Here is a 19,719-nt window from a genome sequence, read left to right as displayed (position 1 = left end):
GCAAATGTAATACGTTTTATTGGAAAACCATAGAAAATGCACAAATGGCTAAGCTATTTTGTACGTTTCAGTGTAGATTCCGATTAAATTTAAATCATTCTCCTCCCGTGCCAATACACCCTTGACGCATTTTTAAAGCGCCGAAGTCCAGTTTAGGAGACACCAAGAGCATCCCCGAGGCCAGCAGCACGAAGGCACTCGCCTCCAGTCCCTGAAGCTCCTTCACCCATCTCCCCTCCCCCTTAGTCAGGTCGCTTACCATTGGTCATTACCATGACAACCAGCAGCTGCCGGGGCAGGCAGCCTCTACCGCAGCAGGGGTGGGGTTCTGGGGGAGGGGGCAGGAGAGGAGGAGCCAGAGGAGGTGTCTGCTGCAAGTTCCTGGCTGTTTCTGAGCTCACCCCATCCTCCGAGAGGGAGGAGGCCGCCAAGTGGTGGTGCTGCTCCTTCTATCGCCTCGGCTGCTGATACTCTAGTAGGGCTGGAAGGGTGGTTCCTATTCGCACCATCGCCAACCACAGACGGAGGGGGAAAAAAATCCCAGCAGCCGCTGCTGATGTTGGGTTCGGAGGCTGCATCCGACTCGGTCACAAGGAAAATGGACTCAGTTTGCATCTCTCCCTCCTTTCAACAGCTTCTCCGGGTCTCAGCATGGTAAGTAGGAGACAGTGCGGCTATCTTCTTGGTTTATCTTGCTATTAAATGACCTGTGTATACATTTGTGGCCTGCACTTGAACAATGACTCCCTTAGAGGAGGAGAGGGAGATTTGGAGACAGAGATGGGGATGGAGAGAGAGGGGGTTGCCAGGAAAAGAGAAGTAAGAAGGCATCTTCTTGTGTTAAGAAAAAAAAAAAAAAAAGAAAGAAAAAAGAAAAAAATGGTGTTCTGATTTTATCTTAAGCTGGTTTACAATGCAGACTGATCCACTTGGTTCCTTTCTTTCCAAGCTTAGCAACCGAATCCGGGGGTGGAAAAAGAGCTAACAAGAAATGGGTGTTATTGAAAGGAATTATTTCATTTGCAGCTCTCACATATGGGGCTGGGCCTTCCTCAAAAACACATTCCATGGCTCATAAGCTTCCCAGTCATCCTAATTGTGAGGTGATTTTGGTTATTTCCTTCATTGCTTAGAAAAGGTGGCCCCAGAATTTAGCGTTCTGTTTCATATTCTAGTGCACTCTTGTTGAGAAACCATTTGCCGGATACAGTTTCATTTTTAGTGCATGGATTTGATTGTGAATATACAAATGTATACCTATGGATATACATATCATATATACACATGTCAGCTAGCATTTATGAAACATATTTATATGCAGAGCATTCTTTGCAATCAGTTTTATGGGTTATAAATGCCCTTGCACGCTTGGAGGTAATTGCATATTTTTGAAACTATGCTTCTGGTTTGTAATATTATTCATTGGCTTCATTTGCATTGATGTGAGATTTATTCTTGTTATTGTCCCTTAGTTTCCTTGTGACCAATTAGAACAGATGCCTATCATTTAATCTGTATCATAGTTCTAGATGTGAATTCATAGCCTGCCTCTTTTCTTTATTTTTAATTAGGTTTGTGGGGGGTGATTTGAGATCTCTGACTTGACAATGATGGGAAAGGGAGGTGGCTTGTGGTATTATTTTGTGTCCAGCATCTTGCCAAATGAATGTTGAAGCAAATCAGTTTTCTTGAAATTCTACCCCAATCCTTTCATGTTTCTACCTTGTGTCCCAGAAAGCAAAGACGAGCTGGACAGTGAATTGCATTCATTTTATTTAATAGTGCTGGTATTTGCTATTCATTCCTTCAGTATCCTGGCACCATTTTAGAGTTCTCTCAAAGGTTGTCTTATGGATTGACTTCTTTAGGTGGTCAAGCAGGAAAGTAGGATTGTTTTGAAAAAGCTAGGTATTCCCACCTACCCTAGCCATTACCAAATTAGCCTGCTTATACAATGACATGAAACAGCAGAGAGCAAAGCTTAGCACAAAAATGTGTGGTTTGTAGCCAAAATGGGGAGCTATTGTAGTTTACAAATGCTTACTGGGATCTGCTTGACCTTTTATTATGCCAAAGCTTCAAGGCACCTCAGGAGACTAAAGATGTCTGAGATGAGGAGGGTATAGGGCTCAGTTACCACCCAGGATAATGGATTTCATTGAATTAAAGCCAGAAAAATCCTTGCAGGTAAAAAAAAGTGTGTTAGTAATACTGCATTCATCATATGGACTAGTTTTATCCATCTATCTCATCTTGAACAATACCATTGTCAGTGCAAACATTTTTTTACAGTGTAAAATATAAGTGTTTTTTTTTGTCTTAACCTTTCATTTTATTTGACATACAGCCTAGCCCCCCTCATGTAAAAATGTTATATGTATGTGAATCAGGTTCATAGTTTAATTTCTCTGAGAATCAATGTCCTATTGGGTTTATATATGAAAAGGCTCTTCAGCAACTTAATGGGAAGAATGGATTTAATGTGCTTATGGTGTGTCACATATAGATTTACAGCTCTGTGAAGTCATGCTACCATTTGCCTAATTATAACAACTACATAAAGTCGACCAAGGAAGGAAGTACTGGTCTTATGTAGCATATCCAAATTTTTAGAACACGTTGCATCCTGAACTCTTCAGTCATAACTTGACCTCCCCACATTAAAATTTTAGATATTCCTTCAGCAAGCTTTAAAAAATTAAGACACATTGTAGTTGACCCTGTTTCATGAAAACGTATTTTAAGGCTTTGCTTTATTCCCTTGGTGTTGACTTTTCATTGGGATGTGGTGAATTGGTGCAATTTGAGCAGAGGCAAACCACTGTAGGCCATGGACATAGGACTGACTATTGTATGTTTCAGCTGTGTGGTCAGACCCTGATGGGAGGACAGGTCTAGTTTTTGGTCTCACAACTTGGGATGATTACATTGCTTTTGCTGAGGAGCCACAGAAAAATGAAGCATGTTTAAAGGACCACAAGTTGAACTCTTTAAGAAAGGGTAAGGGACCTAGGATCTTTTCATTGGAGAAAACTGAGAGATGACAATCATTTGCTGCAGAAGAGATGTGGGTTTTTACATAGGGCGTTACTTCTGGCTATTTTTTGAAACCTAAAATATGGTCAATGAGATTCAACTTCATTAGGAAGAATGAAGATTATAAATACAAAGTGTAGAACTTCCTGATAGCAAATTTGAGTAGTCAGCTCAGTAACCCAATAAGGCAGTGCATCCTTCTTTCATCAAAACTTTCAAAAGTGGGCCGGCCCGGTGGCTCAGGCTGTTAGAGCTCCATGCTCCTGACTCCTAAGGCTGCCGGTTCCATTCCCACATGGGCCAGTGGGCTCTCAACCACAAGGTTGCCAGTTCAATTCCTCGAGTCCTGCAAGGGATGGTGGGCTCTGCCCCCTGCAACTAAAATTGAACACAGCACCTTGAGCTGAGCTGCCACTGAGCTCCCGGAGGGCTCCGTTGGGTGGCGCATGTCTTCTCAACCACAAGGTTGCCGGTTCAACTCCCACAAGGGATGGGTGGGCTGTGCCCCCTGCAACTAGCAATGGCAACTGGACCTGGAGCTGAGCTGCACCCTCCACAATTAACACTGAAAGGACAACAACTTGAAGCTTAACAGCATCGTCTACAACTAAGATTGAAGGATAAGAACTTGACTTGGAAAAAAGTCCTGAAAGTACACACTGTTCCCCAATAAAGTCCTGTTCCCCTTCCCCAATAATAAAAAAAAATAAAAAAAAAATACAATGAAGCAAAAATCCTAACAAAAATGTTAACAAATTAAAAAAAAAAAAACTTTCAAAAATATAACCTAGACCTGGAGTTATTGGGAATGGATTAGATTCTTTCTCAAAAATGTCTCTAGTTTGTTCTAGAGTATACTCCATTTAAGAGTATGCTTTCGTTGTTTAACATCAAGTACTCCTAGACCTATAATAGTAAGACTTCAATTTTGTAATGGGCTTCCAAATTACAGAATCTGGATATTTTTAAAGAAATCAATTGACCATCTGCTTAGAGAAATGTATATGTCATTTTTTTCAAGATGCAGGGAACTGCACATTGGCATCTTCATAAAAGTTCATTCTCAGCAACTTTATGGAATGTGATGCCTAACAGCCATATTAAAATTATTACCTTTTGTATAGCTAATTTTGAAAAATGAAATGGGTTTTGATGGGATCTATATCCAAAATAATTCAAGAGCCATCAAGTTGATGTCAGAAAAAAACAAATATATGAAAGATACATCCAAATTATTGTTTAAATGCTCTGTTTAACAACAAATTCGTTTTATTAATTATCTTTTTCTCAACCACTAGCTTTTTTTTTTTCACATGGGGAATGTTGGGGGACTCCAGTGTGTTTCTCCAGGGCCCATCAGTTCCAAGTCATTGTCCTTCAACTTCAATTTAGTTGTGTAGGGCACAGCCCACCACCCCATGTAGGAATCGAACCGGCAACCCTGTTGTTCAGAGCTCGCGCTCTAACCAACTGAGCCATCCGGCCGCCCCTCAAACACTATCTTGAAAATGTCATTCATGTTGAGATATTAAATATTTTGAGTGGTATTTAAACTTTGGTAACACTTGTTTTAATGGGAGTAAAACACATTTTTATTTCATTTGTCTCTTTGTGATAGGATGTTCCTATTTCTTCAAATGACCTCAGAACATATTTCAGTTTTTCGTACATGCGTCAAATCTTAGTCAGGGCGACTTAGAAAGTATCTGGAAAGACAAACCTGTTTTCTACATTTCTCATAGGTTCATAAAAAGATTAGTGCTTTCTTTCCATGGTCAGAGCCTAAAAGAAAACCAAATTTGTAGTGAAAGTTTCAACATAAATAACTCAACAATCAGTTTTTACTGAAATAAATAAACTAGATTTATACTTGGGTATTAGTCTGAGAGGTCAGTTACAATTCCCCATTTGCACATCCGAACTATTACTCTACCAAGTGAAAATGTGTTTTCAAATGAGTTGAATTAGTCAATTGAAAAACAGCTGTTTGTAGAGCTCTTATATGACTAGCACAATTTGTATATACTAGCAACATAGAATTTCCTTGGGGGACATAAGATGTACACAGGTGAAAAGTTAAACAAAAACAATATACCTTATATTAATCATTACAATTTATATTAGTATAATCTTACAATTCTCAGTCATTCTACATTCTTTATTTTTTACTTATATTCTCCCAAATTCTATCATGCTGGTAAAGCGAATGTCATCATAATTGTTTTAAATAAGTACAAACAGGCTCAGAGAGTTTAGACTTGTCTCAGTTTGGGTTTGGTAAATGATTTAACTGGGCCTGAATTCCAATCTCATGAGCCCACATCTGGCATATTACAAAATTTAACAAATTATCTTGACAATTTGAATTTTTAAATATCAAACATAGTAAATCTGCATTAAATGTGGCTCATTTTTGTTCAGACTTTTATTTGAATATTTCAGGTGCCATGATTTGCTGTTTGGTCAGATTGAATTGTCAGACTGTATGGTTAGGGTATCAGCCAAAAAAAAAAACCACATGGCATGCCAAAATTATTTTGAAGAAAATCTGGGATTCTTCATATTTCAGAAAAGCATAGAAGCATTTATCTAGGAAAAACTCAGAACTCTGTTGGACTGATGTGCACTTATTTTATGGCTAAGTATTGTTTTTATTTTTAATGACATACAGTTTAGGAGGCAACATACATTTTTTTGTGTGTTTTGGACCAAATTGAGATTCCTATAGGTAGGTCCTGGACCTTGAAACAACTTAACTATACCTCCTACCGATATGTCCTAAGCATCTCTCCACCTATATGTTATTAAAAATAAAAATAATATTAAATGACAAATCTGTACATCAGTTTAACAACTTTCTGATATTTTCCCTGGTCAAATACTTTTACACTTTTCTGAAATATCAAAAATCAAGTACTTTTCTCCAAAATATTCTAATTTTTTGGTATCTCCCCTTTTTTGCTAATACCCTGGGCACATACTTTGTTTGACTTTGGTAATTCAGTGCTAGCCCAAGAGCAAATCGTGCCATCTGAACTATCATTCCACATTTGGGAAATGTCCTTTAAAATTAATGAGCTTGTAGTACAAGTGAGATCTGTCACACTACAGACATTCTGCTTAAAATCAGTATTCACCAATACAATTAAAGTTTATCTTTTAAAGGCATTTTTAACATTTGAAAAATACGTCTTCATTGTGAGAAATAAAAAATAGATAATACAGAAATGTATAAAAAGAAAATCATCCATAAGCCTACCATCAAGAAGTAATTACTGTTAGTATTTTGGAGTATTTCTGTCTAGGTTATTTTTTTCTATATGACAATATAAACGTACTCAGACATACAATTTCCTAAGTGGGACCATACTCTAGGCATTGTTTTATAATTCGTTTACTTTATATAAGGTGACCATGTTTTCGTGTCAATGAAATATGTCTCTACTACATTTTTAATCTCTGTGTGCATTTTTCTTGATGATCCAAGGTGTTTTTTTCCCTACTTGGGGGCCTTTACACTTTGCTTTTAAATACTTCTTGTGATACAGGTAGATCCTGCTTGATTTACAGGAGCTGTGAGTTAAGCATTATTTTTCAGGAAATATGAGATCTGTTACCCTGGCCTGCCACTACCTCTCACAATGGGTATTAAATTAACTTCAGTCATCTTTTGTTTGTTGGTAAAGAATGAGTTTTAAGGCCAAATCAGTGTGATCCCTGTCTGAATCACTAGGAATTTCACCAGGTTCATGTATAAGTAGCTGTTTAAAAAAAGCAAATGTCTTTCAGATTCATGTTCGTTTTCATCAGTCGTGGTGGTGGTATCCTGCAGTCTTAACCTCTGTGACCAACTCAGATCCTCGATGAAAACATATTTAAACAACGTACATTAGCTGTCACACAACTCAGACTAAACTAAGCTATATTTTTGGCATCTGTATATTCCTTAAACCTGCACCTAGTTTTTATATTTTTATTTTTGGTTAAATTATTGTTGATATACATTATTGTATTAGTTTCAGGTGTACAAAATAGTAATTCTACACTTACTTAGCTTACAATGTGATCACCACAATGTCTAGTAACCATCTGTCACCATGCAAAGTTATTACGATATGATTGACTATATTCCCTATGCTGTATATTACAACCCCGTGACTTATTTATTTTATAACTGGATGTTTGTGCCTCTTATTCCCCTTCACCTTTTTCATCCATTACCTCTGTCCTCTCTCATATGGCATCCATCAGTTTGTTCTCTGTGTCTTTGAGTCTGTTTCTATTCTGTTTTAAACCTGAATATAGTTTTTAAATGAAAGCCCTGTTATCTGACTCTTCTCCTCTTAAAATATGAATGGATGGATTCTTCGTATATTTTAAGTTTGAGCTTTAAATATGATTCCTTGGAGAGGTTCCTTTCCTTAAATATATAGATCTCCACTTTTACTTTCTGCAACCTGTGTGTTTCCTTCATAGCATTTAGCAAAATTACAGAGATATTTATTGGCTTACTTGATTCTCCTTCCCCTTCACTAGATTGTAAATTCTATGAGGGTTGAAAATGAAACTTAATAACAAGTTAACTTGGCACAACATATGTGTTCAGTAAATACTGGTTGACTGAATGAATGAATGGGGGGCTTCCCTGAAGCACCTCTGGCCTAAGATTGTAGAAGAGCTTCCCATTAGTAGTTCTTTGGACTATGATTCTCATCCTTTTATTTTGGATGTGAAAATAAAGTGGGCTGTATTTCATATATGTGATATTCGCAGGATTTTAAATTTTAATAAAAGAAAACCAAATTCTTAACGGTAACAAATCATAACACTTACAAATCCATTGTTAAAAATTGTGCACTACATGTTATGACATAAATAAGAAAAGCTGTGAACATTTCTTCCCTTGTGGTTCTTTTTATTCCCTTTCGAAACAGAATTGCAAGTCAGAAATAGTGAAACCATTAAGGGAACACCTTTGGAGACACTGTAATTTATTGAAATAAATTAGTAATTTAATTACTATTAGCATCAAATTACATGCTACACACTCATAGCTATTTTGCTATTCTAGAAATCCACTCTACTAAATTCGCTAATCATAAACAAATAATTCCTTCATATCTATACCAAAAAATTAAGCTGAAATGGGAATGGAGAGAACAGTCTGAACTCAAAGATAAATTAAGGCAGCATTTTTCTCTCATGAAAAATTTTTAATCAAATATAAAAAGAGTGACTTAGAAGAGAGAGGGATACTTGGCAAATACAGAGAAATGTCTTCAAATCAATAGGACCAGCTACCTTTATAAATGCCTGACCTGCTGACACATTGAAACTTGAGTATGAGGGAAAAGTCTTTGTTCCCTCCCTCCCCCCCTTTTTTTTAATCTTTGGTATCTAAATCAAGATCATTTACTGCAATGCTTGAAATTCTGGAGTCTGACTGCAGTTAAAATATACATAGAAAACCAAATCTGAGTTTAATTGACACTATGTGGTAAGAAAACGATTCATTGGTATTATTTTCAAGAAGGAAATTTTGCTGAGATCATTGTGACTCTAAAAAAGCCTTGTGAGCATGTGCTGAAGAAAAGAGGGTGATATTTTCATCATGCCTTCTGTTCCAAACTGGAAATGTTCCCCTGGAAAATGCTACCCAGTGTAACCACAATGAAAATGTAAACCAAGCAAATGTTTCTCACCCACATTTCTTATCTGGCCCTTTCTTGTACAGCATTTCTTGGAGAGGGGTACTTTCTAAAAATAAGCTGAGCTCTTATTCTCTAGTCATTACTTATCCATATTTAAGGACCATAAACAATTTGTAGGTCAGGTATACGTAATTTGAACATATTTTCCAAAATAAAAGTTGGGTGTTTTTTTTTTTTTTTATTGCAATAATACTGATGAAAGCAACTAGAGAGAATATTTTAAATGAGTACCATTCTATAAAATTTAGGATATGGTGTCATTCTACCAACAAGCCATTAAAAGAATAGCAAGATAATTGACAATAATTTTTTATATAACAATAGCCAACCTGGAGTGTTTATACTAAAACTCAACAATGATTTCACATGAAAATTCACAAGATGCGAATTCTGCCAATTGACAGTGACAGGACAGAAAGAAGGACTTCAGTGTTTTAAAGATGTTATAAATCCCATTTGCTGTCTTTTGAATTTCCTAGATAATTCAGATTATGAAAATGGGTACTCTGGGATGGCTGGGGTTTCTCTAGCAGGTTTCTGTTCCGCTCTGGTTATCTAGATCTAAAGGAAAGAATTACTCCTACTCCACTGGTTCAGCCTTTGTCTCCTACAGCTCTTCAGGATGAATTTAAAGGGTAGTTCATTAACCATAAAATGAATTTTGTATTTTAGAGAACTTGATATTTTGCTACATTAAGAAAAGCCTTTGAATTATGACTTACTTTTATTTTTAAAGCACTTCATTTGATAAAAGTGTCTACAAAATTTAGATTTTATAGTATTTTGAGCCAGGTGCCTAAAACATTAGCAATCATTAAAAAAATAAACTCTAACTTTTAAAAAATGAAGTAACAAGAAACTCCATACTCCTTGTTAATTTTACATAAAAGGAACATTTAGCCATCTTGCTCTCATAGCTAGACTGCCCATATTTCAGGCTCGACAGGGTGCACTGCTACACTCTGGAACAAGAGAAAGGAAAATATCAGCCTGCAACGAGGGAAATTGACTCTTCCACCACTGCGCGACCTTCAGGTTTTTATCCTGCGTAGAGCCCAATCTCTAAATGCATGCTTAAACGTGCCTGATTCGTAATGCTCCTATCTCGATAGGTTTTACTATACATATTATTCAATCTCTTCCAACTGTGGTAATATGATTTTATATTTTTCTTATGTCACTCTACATATTATTTTTTTTATATCAAACCTAAATGGTTTAAGCTAAGGCCCCTGGAAAATAAAGAGAGAAGATTAATTTTTCTAGTCAGTCACTGGTCATTTGCTTATTGAACTTTCACGAACATTTGTGTAGTTTGAAAATATTAATGGTCTAAATTTATTTTATATAATCCTCTAGCTTGAAACATCGATCTTTGGCTGTAGATTCGACTGTAATCTAAGCACAATCGATCTGTTCTCAGCTCACAAGGTGCCATCACTTACCACATGTTTGGCGTCCTTAAATGCTGTTTCACTAACGAAAGGATCTTTATGACAGAGAGTAGCTGATAAAATAGTGGGAAAGCATTTTGTACAAGAGACAATAATTTTGCCAAGAAGCATTTTCCCTTGGGTCAATCTGAAAAATGTTTTAGACTTGATGCTGACTCATCTCTATCCTTTGGAAGAATTGGGGATATCCATAATTTAAACTTTTCTCTATATTTCAAGTAAAACAATTTACTCACAACAATGGAGTGGATACTCCTGACCTTCTTAATAACAAGGATATCTGACATGCTCTGAATATAACAAGTATAAAAAGAAGAAAACAGAATGACCAAGTTATCCAGAAAAAGAGCTAAATTCTTTGAGCCCCTATTATATATCTATTATAATGTTTTCATCCATGTCCATTTTTGCAGTTTTTAAAACAAAGGCATTCCAACTTTGCAAGAAGAAAGTGAAGCTCAGATAGGTTCAATTTCTTAGCCAAAGCCATTCAGAATGTTGGTGATTAGAGCAGAGATTGAAATAATATCTGATGTTAAAGCACAGTGATTAAAAACTGGAGCTTTGTGGACTAGACCCAGCTCAGGGAAGTGTTTGTAAACATGTATAAAGTGCTTGTAAACAACAATATATGCTTCCAGGACAGTATTTTAGAAAACATACTTTTATTGAAAATTTTAAAATTTTCACATTTCAGAAAACATCTGCCTCCTCTTAGAAAATAAGAAAATCTGGCATCACTAGGCCCACATCTCCTCTTGGCAAACACATCTGGAGTTGAGTAATGGGTAGTCCTATGGGTGGAATGTATTGTGCTCTACAGAGTGTGCTGAACATATGTAGCATTAACTCTTTAGCCCTTGAGACAGTTGGGGTTTGGTCCCGTTTGGCCCATTTTCATTTCACTACACCGTGTTACTTCCCAGTTAAGCATGAGTTTTGTTTTTCAGGTTAACATTCAGGTTTCACTAACATAGAAGCTGAAAATGAGTGTAAAGCATAACCTAGCAGATAGCAAGCATTCGATAAAAGTGAACTATCTGCATGAAATTGAATGCTGTTGGTCTGTTTGTGGGGCAATCACAATGATATTTCAACAGGATAATTTCCAGCTTCGAGGGTGTCCTCGTGTGGCCCCTCAATTACTTGTTTTCTCTCTTTCAGAATTAGTGAGCTAAGGCATTTTTTTCCTACCATTAATTTATTAACAATTGACATGCGTTAAAAATTTTATGTTACAGAGAACTTTGGGTAGTTTAAATTCTCACAAGCATATAGATAGAGAAGATACTATATACTACGTTATGTTGTATCATATTATGTTATATTATGTTACATTATTTATGATCATCCTCAGGGGAAAGTTTCAAGTGTCTACATATGTTCAGCATCACTTGATCAACAAGTGAAAAGTATGGGACTCAAATCCAGATTTCTTTCCTTTAGAATTTTTTTGTTCTGTAAGACTCTGCCCCAAGCAACCAAATGATCCATCAGTGATGTGAATCATGGCCAGAGAATCATGACCTAGTCTGACCTGGCATGTAAGTCCTAACTCCGGGACTAAGGTAATTTAAGTTTTTCGGTTATCCTCACCAAATCCTTTCGCACAGAACCAATGGGTGTGTGTCTGTATATGGAAACAACTAAATAAGCCAAGAGCTTTTGGAGGGGTACGAATAAATAGTTCCCACATGTGGATCATTATCATCATTGCCAACACCATAAAAGCCTATTGAAGGTCCTCAAAATAGATGGCATTCACAGACTTTGAGTATTAGCCCTGGTCCCTGTCCAAAAGGAACTTACAGTTTTCAAAGGACCAAATTTAACTAGAATATTAACACATGGAACACTTACATGGAATGCATAAATAGCACCAGTTCCCATCAGAAGTCTTTGTTTTTGAGAGGTGACCACTGTGGCTTCTGGCTAATGGGCCTAATTGTTAATGCATCTATTGAGGAGGATGGTTTTGCATCTATTGTTTCTTTCTTCTCCTAACGTATCTTTCATTTGATGAGCCAAGTATAATAATGTTTACATTAGTAAAGAGAGATTGTTAAGGCACATCAGTTTTCTTTTTGCACCAAATTCAGGTTTTAAACAATGTCTAAGAAATTGTCTTAGAAACATATTTGACATTAATGTTAGTTGTTGTGCTGGTTTTTGTTTGTTTTACTCTCCTGCCTCGATGCCAAGCATGGCACTAAAGTCGTTGCATACCTTCTACCAACATACTTTGAAGGAGATCATCGTATCCCTATTTTATGCATGGCTAAGCTCAGGTTTATTGAAGTAAAGCAATTTAATACTTACTCAAGATTACCTAACTAATACCTGATAGATCTATATTCTAAACTCAAGTCTGACTGCAGAGTCACTCTTAATAAGCTAAACCACTTCCCTGTTCTAATGAAAATTTGATTGTGCTTCTGAAAATTAAAGTAAATGAAGAGAATGGCAAATATATTTTAATGTTATTAATATTGTTAAATATTCATCAAGATCCAATGCTTGCTAAATGAAGGATAGCAACACTCAGCTAAAATTTACATTCAAGGACATAGTCCACATAACCACAGATTCCTCAGTGAAATAAAAAACAAAGAGCCAAATGAATCCAACTCCTAAACTAAACCATTTGAAGATTTTGTGTTTAAATAACGATTAAGAGATCATCTGTGAGTTGTGTGTATTTGTATAATACAATTCATGCTTTTCTTTTTAAAATAAAAATTTAAGTAAGAATTAAATCTAGTAATAAAGGAAAATTACCTAATTATCCTCCCTACTTTTTTCAAGCCATAAAAAAGCAAGGAAACATTTTGTGCTGTGTTTTGGATAGTTTTTAAACTACGAACATTTTCTTTTACCCTAAAGAAATTCAAAGAATAGTTTTATGGAAATTTAATCTCTGAAAAAATTTTGAACGCAAAATAGACTGAGCAGCACAAATCCTAGAATGAATAATAAGGCCATAAATAATACACTTTGGCGCATGTATAGCTTCCATGGTGCTAAATTCAATGCAACTTAAGACTTTATTGTTTAAATCTTTTGCTTATAGTGAATAGCAGGAGTTTTGACAAGAATAGGGTTGGGTGAGAACAGGTTGAAACCTTGATTTGCTTTACTCTGTCTATAGGCCAGGTATATATGATAAATTAATTGTGACCTATCCCAATCATGAATACAGTGAAGCCCTTTAAACAATCTGTTGTAGAAAAAGGTTTAGTGACATAGGGAAATATGTAAAATATGTCTTTTAAGTTAATACAAAACATCAAAAATCAAAAGATGATTTCTAATTTTGTGAAAAGGGAGAAAAATCACACAAACATGTATATATTTTTTAAAAGTACCCAAATAGTATAAATCAAAATGTTCACAAGAATTAATTCTGGATGGTAAGTTTATGAGAAATTTCTTCGTTGATTTTTTTAATGTTTTCTAAATTTACTAAAATGTATCTTGCTTATTTAATTAGCAAAATGTGGCAAATATTTTTAAATGAAAGATTTTGTCATCAAAATTTCTAAATTATCCCCAAAACCCAAATATTTAACTATCTAGAGTAACTCTGCAGGACTTCTGGAAGATGTAAGTTTTGTTTTCTCTGGGTCAGATGGGCCAAACTGGTTTCCATAGGCAACCGCAGTGTTCCTGATGAGCCATAGAGAAAAGAGAAAGGATAGGATAGGATCCAGGCTCTCAATACAAAATACCCATTAAACGTCCTACTAAAGTTTTGAGAAAATGATCCTTGTCACAACATCGATTGAAACCCCATGATATAATTGATGTTATTGATATTCTGTGTGCCAAAATATCTAATTTCTTTAAAAACTAAAAATTTCAATTTTTACTTAGATATTCATTCTCTTATTTTCATTAGCCTCTGGGTGGTTTTAGTTCACAGTAGTTATTAGAATCGGCGTTAATAAGACAAAAGTCTGAGCTTAACTCCATGTGATTCAATCATAATTCATTTTTACTGATGATCTCAAATAAGGATAATTAGATGAGAGAGCAAATATCCACACGAATTATTCAAAATTCTGACCTTTTTCCTTTTGGGATGTAGATACAGTTATACCCACCCAGAAGGACCTGCTTATAATTTCTCTGCCCTCTCTGTAGCTTAGATGAAGTGAAATCTATCTGTTGTTGAGCCTAGTAATAGTGATAGTGGTGATGATGATGATGAAGAAAACAGATCACACTTTGAGGATGGGGTCTGGAGTTGCTCATCTCCAGGGAGGACTGTGTGAATGACATCTCCAGAGTTGTGCAGTGGAGCAGTGCTGAATTAGCACCTGCTGTGTGCCCGGTGAAGTTCTGAACACTTTACAAGCATAACACAGTTAGGTGCTGTTGTACTCCCTTCTTACCCCTTCAGTTGAGGAAACTAGGACAGAGAAATGTTCAACCAGCTAACCAATGGTTTCTAAATGCTTTCTAAGGGCTTGTCTTTATAATATGTATGTGGGATAAAGATCGAGGCCCTATTCTCAAAAGGCTTATAAGAGTAAAAAGGGAGCCAGTCTTTAAACAAAGAGTTAACAATAAAACATGGCAAATACTGTAATGGTATGGCTTTCCCATTTAGCCACCAAAGGACATGGTCTCATAACAAATTAAATATCTTAACTTTTGCTATCAAGAGAGAGTTTTATTGAAGCTAAATTGTATTTGTTCTTTACCCAAGAAATAAAAACAGAATGTGAATGATTTTTAGTGACTATTTCCTGTTGCTGTGTATTACACATTGTAATACTGTACTTTAGAGTGTATGTTTTATTAGGTGGGTGCAAACGTAATTGCAGTTTTTGCAATTATTTTTAACCTGTTAAACTGCAATTACTTTTGCACCAACCTAATAATACTATCTGACCAAAACCATCTCAATTGATGGATTCTTAAAATAACTCAAATGTCTTATTGCTTAGGTCAATTACTAACCAAAGGTTATTTTTTTTTATCTTCATGATATTCACCTGATGAACCTGTTCAATTAGAAACTGGGGATATATTTGAATATTTTGAATTGAAACAGAACTTTGATATATTCTTCAAACCGAATGCAAATAGGTATTCTTTAGATTTGCAATCCTCATTTTCACACAAAGGAAACTTAAGTTTAAAAATAATTCCAACAACTCAGATGTGTTTTTCTAAGTTACGTGTTTTTGTGGGGGGGTAGAGCGTGGGGAACATAGTACAAAAATGTATAAGGCTCAATCCCAAAGTTACAGTGAGCAGTAAGCAAATTTAGGCACAAAATTATGCCAAAAGACACGGAAGCCTTTATCATAACATAAGCACCTTTGCAAATTGGATATCAAACATGAGAAAATCTATGCAAGAAAACTTGGTTAGGAACATCACTCAAGGAACAAAAATGAAGAAAAACAGTAAATTCACAAAGGTGGAGTTGATTCACCCGCAAGTTGGGGAGGGCATTGTAACCTACCTGGCTTTAAAGTTAAAAAAAGAATTGTAGTGGCACAGAATCGAGCCATAAATGGCCTCCTTTTTCAGAGAATAGTGCAGAGTATGGATTTTGAAAATAAAACAAACCACACAAACAATTCCCATTGCAGCACAAACAGTTTGCTACGCTCTGAATTTCAGGATACTTGAAGATGTATCACTTGGGACGTGTTAGAAAACAGGCTATAAGACAAAGTAAAAAATGACTGTTAAATCCTGAAGAGAAAATTATGAATGGCTTTCTAAAGTGTTTTGTTTTTTCCTTTGAACTCTTTCTTGCATGTGACTCTAATGAGGCCACATGCAAGTAAATATTGGAAAACATGTTAGATACATTGATTCCAAAGGTACAGTAAGCAACATTGATTCCAGCTATAGTCAAGGGACTCTTTCATTATTATTTTTCCTATATTTAATACATAAAAAGTAACCCAGCAAGTGAGAAAAAATATAAATCCGGAGGGAAGAAGGTCACTGAGTATTTAATGAGAGTATTGATGTTGACTCACTTGCCTTCACTTTGGTGTTTTTCCTTCTTTGAATTATGGGCATCAGTATTCCTATCTCTGTATTAAATAATCTGTAATATCTCTCTCTCTCTCTCTCTCTCTCTCTCTCTCTCTCCCTCTCTCTCTCTCTCTCTCCCCCTCCCCCTCCCTACCGCCCTACTTCCCTCCCTCCCTCTCTGTATTCAAATATCACTGAGGCAGAAACATGTAAAACCCTGGCAAATCTCTTAAACTCTTTATTTTTCTTTAAGGGAAAGGAAAGGGTTGGGCTAGATGATCTACAAGAAGGACGCTTGCAGCTGTGAATATGTTTATGACTCTGGCTGTCCACATTTTCTGTCAGTCCCGTGTCATAATAAATGCTTCCCAAGGTAATAAAGCAATCTCAGCTTCTTGTCCTTTTCCTCTTTCACTGTGTATGTGTGCATGTGTGTGCATGTGTGTGTGTGTGTGTGTGTATGAGAGAGAGAGAGAGAGAGAGAGAGAGAGAGAGAGAGAGAGAGAATGTTGCCATTCAGTTTAGCAGAAGAAGGTCATTATATCCAAACCCTACATCTAAAGAGGCATATAATGGGGTATACTGGTGGGCTAGGCAGTCCAATGAATAAAAATATTGAGTTTACTTTTTTTTGACTGCATTCATAAGTGCGGATGGATATTCAAGAACAAGGTGAATGATTGATTGACAGAGATATTATTGACAGGTTTTCTGACTTGTGTAAGGAGTTAGATGAGATTAATTTTAAGGACTCTTTCCACCCAACATTGTGAATGTGTGGTAAGTAGACCCCCAAGGCAGGAGCATTCTCTGCCTCATGAAATACTTGCTCTTCCACATTCAGAAAGTCACTTTCTAGATTTCCCTTTTTAAAGGCCATGTTGGAAGCCAGCTTGCCATATGTGTGATATTTTAATCGATATATGAAAATAGGTCTGCTTGAAAGCAGAAAAAAATCAAATGGAAAGAAGGATGCAGGATTTTTTTTTTGGTTCTCTCCCATTTCTCAGGATACCTTTTACTGTTGTTTTACATAGAGAGTCAGTAGAATTTCTGATAAAATCAGAGAATCCCTTGGCTTGACAAGTATTCATTGCACTCAGTGTTTATCTTGGTACCAAGTTCATCTGTTCCAGCTGTGATTTTTTTTTAGGGTGACCCAGTGCAACACAGTGTGAAAACACAAAACTGGGATTCAGAAATCCTGGGTTTTACATGAATTCAAATAATCATTAACCATACGTATATGTAGGAAATGAAAACCCTGGCATTTAGACAAGCCAAGTGAAGACCAGCAAAGCTGGCCTGCCAAGTTTAAAGCTCTGATGGTGCTGAAGGAAAGCCACAAGATCAGGTCAAGCAAACCAAAGTGATTCCATCACCACCATCAATAGGGAAAAAAAACACACAAGCTTTCTTGGTGTTCTAGCTAACCAATAATTATACAAATTAATATTGGGGACATTTCATTCAAACCAATATGACCTATTGGTTTATATTCATGGATCTTTTCGTAATTTACAAAATGAATTCTGATAAACCATTATTGTCATCTGTTAGTATTTATTCAGTACATACTCATACTGTAATCCTTCTTAGTCATTGTAGTGATTTTTAATGTATCTATTAAGAGCATGCATTGTTCTTCCCATAAATTATAGATCAGTTGAAGAGTTTCATTTATCACTTTTGCTTAATTTTATTCAATGTTCTTATCATTTATTTGTGTCTTTGCTCCAGCATCCCCTCCCCCTCATGCCTCTTTCAATGTGTTCTTTCCTCAATTTGCTGTCCTATGTTACTTGTCCCGGACACCCAGAATGTAAGACCCAGCATTCAGACAAATCTTTCACTGGCAAAATAGTCGAGTGCACTCAGATCTCCCCTTGTCTGAATTCCTATCATGCTTGTGATCACTACTGCACTGTTTAGTGCATAATTGTTCTCCTTGTTTCAAATGTTTTCATTTTGTTTCCACATCTAGATTGAAAGCCCCCTGAAGAATTTATAGCTCTTCTTCTTTTCCCAGAAGTGGAAGGAAACCTCTGTTTGATGAGTGAATTCTGTATGTCATGTACGATGCTGGGTGCTTTGCATGTTATCTCATTTAAGCCCGATAACTACTCTGTTAAGTTGGTAGTAAGTAATATCCTCATATGTCATGTTAGGACATCAAACTTAGAGAGTTTGCCTCCTTTCCTAGGCCACACAGCTGGCTGATGTCAGAGCTGTCTGCCTCTGGATCTCTAATCATTTTCTAATCATTTTCCACTTCCCCATGTTGCCCGAGTGGTTGATAATAGGTCACTTTAACGTGGTAGCTTATTTATCATTTTACTTAATTTTCTACTTTTCCATGCTCTTACTTTGGTTGACATAATTGGTGGAAACATTAAATGTAATCAACTCTTGATTATTTGCTTTTAAATGGTCTTCCCTGTTCCTGCCAAGTTTTCCTTCTCCTCTTGGTGTCTTCCCCATATTTTTTCCACTCACCAAAACTACATTAAACCTCAAAGTTTACCCAATTCATTCCTCCTCGAGCCCAGGAACAATGTGAGAGACATAAATACGTGCCTATGCTCTCGCTATTCCCCGTGTGAAAGAGCCACCTTCCCTCTTTCAATTTGAGCTTCCGCTCACCTTTAAGTTACCAATCGTGGAGGCACCACACTCCAGAGACAAAAGGCACGAAGAGGAAGCAATGGTCCCAGACTGTATGCCCTCCAGTGCCTCTAGGATACTCAGAAGCCTGGGGTAACCTCACCCCAGCAGGAGACGCAGAGTGGAATATTAATGGAGAGAAGGCTGAGTAGGAAAAGGCTCCCCTGTAATTGTGTTAGTTTAGCAGGAAGCAGGAGACAGCCTCATAGCTGCCCCCACATTAACCATATTTATAAAATTCTTATAACAGTACTGACAGTAAGATTGTATAGGTATTTATTAACTCCATGGAGAATTAATACTGGGGCTGGTATGTAATGTTTATCAGCAGGAGTACCACACCATCCACAGGTTTAGCACGTATCAGAAACAACTGTGTATCTGTCATCTCTTTTGTCACTGGATGGCTAGTGAGAACTCCTTGATTTAGGAGCTGTTTTGAGAATTTGTTACTATTCAAAATTTGTTATAAAAACAGGTATTCAGCAGCACTAGAGGAAGGCAGATTCCTCCTGGTGTCCTCATTTAACTCTTCAATTACTCCTATTTCCTTCCAGGCTGCCTAACACATACATGAGGTCATAGTTATAATTAGAATGTGTATATCTTTGTGTAGGACCTCATGCTTCTCACAGTAGGAGAGTCTCCTTTCCACGCAATAGGAAGAGCGAGGCCAGAGAGGAGCCTGTGGATTCCGAATCCCATCCCCTCTCACCTTCTCAAGGTCTTTTCACCTGCAATTGTATTCTCTTTCTCCTGAATCATCCATTTCTTCCTCTCAACTCAATTACTGACATCAGCATATAAATATGCTCTTGTATTTCAAATCTTAAAAAATTTCTCTTTTGACC

At 36.4% G+C, this 19,719-nt stretch overlaps 1 protein-coding gene across 2 annotated transcripts in view; it reads left to right on the top strand.

The window, feature by feature from the left end:
- The first annotated feature begins 336 nt into the window (after positions 1–336).
- JAKMIP2 (janus kinase and microtubule interacting protein 2) overlaps positions 337–19,719 on the top strand; it is a 133,170-nt gene continuing 113,787 nt past the window's right edge. Inside the window, exon 1 of one of the 2 annotated variants that reach the window (XM_081035798.1) lies at positions 337–654. The gene's annotated coding sequence lies outside the window, so the exon portion shown is untranslated. The remainder of the gene's footprint in view (positions 655–19,719) is intronic. The other variant, XM_081035799.1, reaches the window with a different exon arrangement.

The sequence above is a fragment of the Rhinolophus hipposideros genome (assembly GCF_964194185.1).
Source record: "Rhinolophus hipposideros genome assembly, chromosome: 23".
NCBI classification, from domain to species: Eukaryota; Metazoa; Chordata; class Mammalia; order Chiroptera; family Rhinolophidae; genus Rhinolophus; species Rhinolophus hipposideros.
This window is presented reverse-complemented; position numbering and strand designations above follow the sequence as displayed.